The following is a 6,000-nucleotide window of genomic DNA, read 5'->3' as shown; positions in this document are numbered from 1 at the left end:
TCCTAACTAAAGTTGGTCTTTGGCTGCCAAAGGCACTAGCGATGACATCGTCCTGGGCTCCACGGTGAACTCCGTCCTGCCGCTCTACTGGTCTTGGTCTTGTTGCACCGAAATGGTAAGCTTTACTTGATGCCTCGGTACTCCGCGCCTATGCTTGCCCCCTTTGCACCAAAGTGGAAACAAGGACACTGCATAGGTCGGCGCCCACCTGGCGCCCGCCTGGTCTCGATCGTCATGGCTTGCGTCATGAGTACCTCGCGAGGTACCCCTGCCTTGATCTCTCCGCCTCCTCACGAGCCTGCCTGGCGAGGCCGCTCCTGAGGAAGCCTTTCGTCATCCGCCCCGCGAGGCTTGGCCCCTCGCGAGGGTCTTGAGCTTGAGTAGACGAAGATGGGCCGCACTGGGCCACCACTTGAGCCACGCCGCAGGCCGCAGGCAGGCAAGTCTGGGGACCCCAATTCCCAAAATGCCGACAGTAGCCCCCGGGCCCAAGGCGCGCTCGGACTTGGCTTAGCAGAGAAGCGAAGTGGCAAGTGCGGAGCGCCGCGGGCCCCAATAGCCTGCGGCCTTGGGCGTCGCATGGTGGTTGATTAGATGTGGGTGTCTCCGCTTCCCCATGCTCCCCATTATGCGCCTGGCTAAGCGGACTCGAGCTTGTACACAGTTATTCTCTCCATGTTGCCCGCGCGCTCCCTGTTCATCCTTCTTCGTTGAGCTTCTGCTTCTGCCTCCAATCCATCTCGAGTTCTTCCCCCTTTCCATTGCCATGACGCCAACGAAAAAGGAAAAGGGAAAGAAGCCCGCGCCTTCGTCCCGCTCACCTCCGGCAGCTGCGCCCGTCGTTGGCCAGTCGCTCATACTCAATCTGGAAGCCTTGGATAAGGTTCGCTCTGCTCTTGCCTCCAGCTTCAACGAGTGCGGGAGGATGATGGCCTGGCCCGTGTCCCACGCTTTCTTCAATAGGATCGTCACGGAGGTTTGATTCTTCGCCGACGCCCTGTGGGCGGGCCTGGTTCCCCCCTTCTCTGCTTTCTTCCATGCGGTGCTTTCCCATTACCAGATCCATATGATGCATCTCTGTCCCCAGTCCATTACCCTTCTTGTTGTCTTCGCCTTTGACTGTGAGGCCATGGTGGGCATTCCTCCCTTTGTTGCCCTCCTGCGCCACTTCTTGTCCCTACGCCTGACTGACCCATCTCAATGCTCGGGGTGCGTGAGCTTCCAGGCCGTGTCGGAGACGGCCGCCTCGGGGATCGATTCGGCCTCCCATCTTCTGCGAGCGGGTTCGGGAGCGGTGGCTATATGTGGATGTTGGGGTACCCAGCCCCCTGCTTGCGAACCCGACATTGCCTGCTATCCCCAATTCAGGCTGGGATCATGAGAAGCTCACGGACCTTCGACTTGCTTTTATTTGGCGTCGCCTTGAGAGGTTGAGGACGCTTGGTGTGACGGCGCCCCAGGTGGTGAAGGAGTTCCTTCAGTGCCGCATTGCTCCTCTCCAGCGCCACTCCTGTCCGATGTGGACTTTTGCTGGGCATCAAGACCACATGAGGCTCCAGGAAGGGGATCTGGCGCCCGAGGTGCTGAGGAAGGTGCTGAGGGTCTTGACTGGCAACCCCTCTCCAGGCAGTGTTCGGCGCGAGGGCGCCCTCATGTACCTTTGCTCCGGCAGGGCCGAGTTCATGAGGAAGATGCATCGCCTCGACGAGTGGGGTTACGCCCGGGCGGCCTTGTGGGGCCCCGAGAGAATCTTGTCATCGTGGCTCCTCTCCCGGTCGCCCGCGCCGATCCAGCCTTAGGTGATGGCGCAGGGAGGCAAGAATCGCAGGGAGCTGGGGGGTCTGACGTCGAGACATTGATGCCGTGTGGGGCTCCCGAGGCGTTATCCCCTGAAGTTCCCCCATGAGTGGTAGCTGATGAGGAGACGCGATCTGCGGCTCCTGAGGCCGAAACTCCCGAGGCCACAGCTGGCCTCCGAGGGGTGGCACCTTATCGCTCTTCCCAGCCTGGCGCCCTTGGTGCAAGTCACCTTGATGCTTCTCCCATGCCGCGCGTCGGCCCTTACGTCGAGAGCTTGGGCCGGTTCCGCATAGATTTTGAGGCCCTCCGCAAGAGGAAGGAGGCTTCGGGTGACAATGATCGCCCTTGCCGCCCACTGAAGTGCAGGAAGTACTTCGCCATGGACGAGTAAGTCCTTCCCTCTTATAATTCCTTGTTTTGTCGTCCTTCTCGCTGACTATGGCCTTTCAAGATCCCTCCTGCCGAGCCCGTGGAGCCGGCCAAGGAGCCACCTCCACAGGCCCCGTCTTCATCACTGATCTTGAGCATTCCAAGCTCGAGCGCTACCCCTGACGCGAGTCCGGCTAGAGAGGCGGGCCGTCCCGCGGTGTGCCTTGAGCCCGTGCGCTCGTCACTCTTCCTTCGCGAGCTCCTCCTGGGCACAACCAGCTTGCCCCGGGCTCCCCCACCGATGACGGGCGACGAGTGGTTGAAGTCGATCTTCGGTTCCTCTTCGGGGGATGGATCGACCTGGTGCCTCACGGGCCCCGTCCGGCAATCGCGGGGGTGCCAGCCCCCAGCCCCCTGCTAAGAGGGGGCGAACCACTTCAGGGCCCTCCGCCTGCGCCGATGGCGGAGGACGATGTTGACGACGTGCTTAGGCATGTGCGAGAGCGCAGCACCGTTCGCCGAGAGTTTCTCCAGAAGGCGACAGATGTGGTGAGCCAGCTCGGGGTAGAGCTCGCGGGCGAGGATGCGCGTCTTGAAGCTGAAGGCCTGCGGCTGGCTGAGGAAAGGTGCAGGCTGAAGGTGGCCATCAGCCTTGCGCATTATCAGCATGATCTTGACAACGCAAAGGCCGAAGCATGTCTAGTGGCCTCGCAGAAGGCCTGCTCCCGAGCCGTCGAGGAGGCCCGGGAGGCAGACCGGCGACACGAGGTCGCAAAGGAGCGCGCGTGGGAGCTCCAAGCCTGGTGCAATTCCCTAGAGCAGCAAGTGGAGCTGCACCAAGCTGCCCTTGCATCGTTGAAGGGGGCACCCATTGAAGAGGAGGAACTCCTGAGGTGTGAGGAAGTGCTGACACTGGAAGCTGCCGAGCGCAACCTTGATCTTGAGCGGTTGGAGACGAGGGAGCACCAGGTTACCCAGGCGGAGGACGATGTCGGCGCGCGGGAGGCCGGGTCCAGGAAGAGATCGACCGCCGCGTGGCGGAAGACTGCTTGGGTCTTGAGCGCAAGTATGAAGAGAGGCTGGAGCTGGTCAGGGCCGAGGCTGCGGGCAGGACTGCTACTCTTAGGACCAAGCTGACTGATGCAGCGCAGCGTGCCGAGGCCACCGCTGCCGCCTTAGGCATGGCGCGGGCTGAGCTGGCCTCCTCCCGCATCGAGCTGCTTCTTCTCCAACGGAGGGTCGATGATGCTGAGGCCGTTGCGCGATGGAACGAGGATGAGATCCGCCAGCGGCAGACCCTGGAGCATATGCATGGTCCTCTGCTCCGAAGACTCAAGGAAAAGGCCAACGCGACCCTGGGCAAAATCTGTGAGGCGACTGCTGAGGAGCCTCGCGTGACCAACTACGTCGGCAATCTCCAGTTCTTTACTGACGTGGTGACGCATCTGGAGAGCCACTCTGAGAGGGCTCACCAGCTTGTCGAGGAGAGGAGCCGTGGCCTGCTCGCGCGGGCATTCTCCCGTGTCTTTAGCCATCTTCAGGACAGAGATCCCCATTTTGACTTTGACGTTGTCATTGCTCCGGTGCCCTCAGTCATCCGAGACAACCTGGCGCAGTGGGTGGAGAACAACATGGATGCTCTCGTCAGGGCCTTCGCCTCCGATGATGATGGCGTGGTCGTGGTCGCGGATGAAGATGACGTGGTGAACGGTGGTGAAGACAGTGCCAACAACAGCGAGGGTGAGGTCAGCGGCAGCGATGGCGGTGCTAGCAACGCCTCTGGAGACGCTCAAGAAGATGCGGTGAGCGACATGTCCGATTGATTCTACGCCCCCTCTGCTGTTTACCCTGCGCAGAAAAAGCTCGGACGTGGCCTTGAAGGTTGTAAGAGCATTTTGGGAGGGGAAGCCCCTCGTGTAAAAGGATTGCCACTGGCATGCTTGTAGATATAACACCGTGTGTGTGCTTATGCTGACCCCATGATGAGTTAATTGACCAGGTTTACCTTTGGCTCGGACAAGTCTCGAGCGAGCTTGCAGGGGGCCACAGTGTTCTGAGTGCCCTCTGGGGGAATCCGTTGGTCTCGCGATGAGAGCCTCTTGAGAGCGAGAGGCGACCGCGGTCCGGAGTGCCCGCGTGCTTGGCCCGGCCTGGCTCGCGAGGGGCTCGCGAGGGGGAGGCAGCAGACGCTAACTTTGGACGTAGGGACAAAACCAGAGCACGAGAAATTGCTCGAACGAGACAAAACACCCCCTCCCCGAACACACGCAAATCTCAAGCTCAAGTTCAACTTAAATTCAAAGCAGAGAAGCTCAACAACAGAGAAAGAGGCAAAAGGCAAAAGTCGCGTCCGGCACCTAGTCTAGTCTTCGACGTCTTCTCACCAGCGCAGAGCTAAGTGCTGCCACTGGGCATGGACGGGAGCCTCCGAGGCCCGAGGGCAGCTCTCTGGAGACTCCGGGGCGTGTACAGCCCCAACTCATTATTACGTGAGAGTGTCACGGGCGGCGAGCTTCACAGGCACTGGGCCTTCTTCACAGGTACCGGCCTTGCTTCATATTGCCAGACTAGAGCCCCGCCTTGCGCCACACTCTACCGCCATTGACGGCGATCGGAAACCAAGGATGAAGCCAATGGGGCAGAGCGGTCGCCAGCGGTTCACCCGACGACCACGGGTCCTCCGCTAGGGGCAGGCCCTGCGGCACCTCCCCGGCGGAGGGCCCACCTCCTAGGAACACCTTGCTCCGCGCGCCGCGGGGGAGAGCCTGGCTCCCGGCCCCTCTCCCGCAGCCCCCAGCACCCTCCTCCTGAGGGGTAGGAGGTTGCAGCATTGGGGCAGTCATCCGCTGCAGCGACCTGTACTTCCTGTGACCCATGGTTAGCATAAGCCTGCTCCTGAGGGATTAGCGGTACCGGATAGCTGCTGCCGCTGGTGCGGTTGTCGAGGATTCCTTGGGGTTCCCGAAAGGACTTAGCTTCTGGCATCTCTTCCGCCCAGCCTGGCCCGAGGAACTAGTCGTGGTCTTCTTCTAGTGCGTACTCCCGATCCACCATGTGGGGCACATAAGCCTCCGGGGTCGCCGCCCAAAGGTCTTGCCGTAGTGCCCCACACGCCATGTAGTCCGGCTCGAAGCGCCGTCTTGAGGGTGGTAAGGCAGCGGGCCACCCGGGCCGTAGGCGGCAGTGCGCATCCCCTCGCTTGCCAGAGGCGGTGCCGGCGTGACCTGTCGCCCGGTGTTGACGGCCCAGCTGGTGTCGATGAGGCCTTGAGGTGCGCCCGGGGTCGCGCGGGCATGGATGGGCTCGACATACGATCCGCTTGGAGCCTGGGATGGTAGTTGGACGCAGAACGGAGGTGCTCCTGAAGCGGCGGCATCCAGGAGCTCGGCGACGCGCTCCAGCAGCACGTCATGGCCGTTTTCCCTTTAGTCTGCATCGTAGTAGTTCTCGAGCCACCGTGAGCGTGGCCTTCATGTTCGCCTACTCCCGCCGGGTGTGCGGCGCCGTGGCCGCGGCATGGCTTGAGGCCCTTGCTGCTGATCGTACCTGCCGCGAGGTAAGGGCAGGCGGTGCTTGGCCGCGTCGCCCGAGCCCTGCAGTGTTGTGCGGAGCGCGGGCTACCTGAGGTGCGGGGTTGAGGTCACCTTGGGCAGGCGGCACGATGTGGGTGGGCCGCGCCGCCCAGCGGTCGTCATTGGCCGTCGGGTCGCCGGACATGGAGACAATGAAGCGACGGAACACAGAATGGTGGAAGAAAGATTCCGGCGCACCCCTACCTGGCGTGCCAAATGTATATGGGGTTCTGGCAAAACCCTTAAGGTTTGAACTCTG

This window comes from Triticum aestivum, chromosome 2B, assembly GCF_018294505.1.
Source record: "Triticum aestivum cultivar Chinese Spring chromosome 2B, IWGSC CS RefSeq v2.1, whole genome shotgun sequence".
NCBI lineage: Eukaryota > Viridiplantae > Streptophyta > Magnoliopsida > Poales > Poaceae > Triticum > Triticum aestivum.
The sequence above is the reverse complement of the archived record's forward strand: the minus strand, read 5'-3'. Positions refer to the sequence as shown.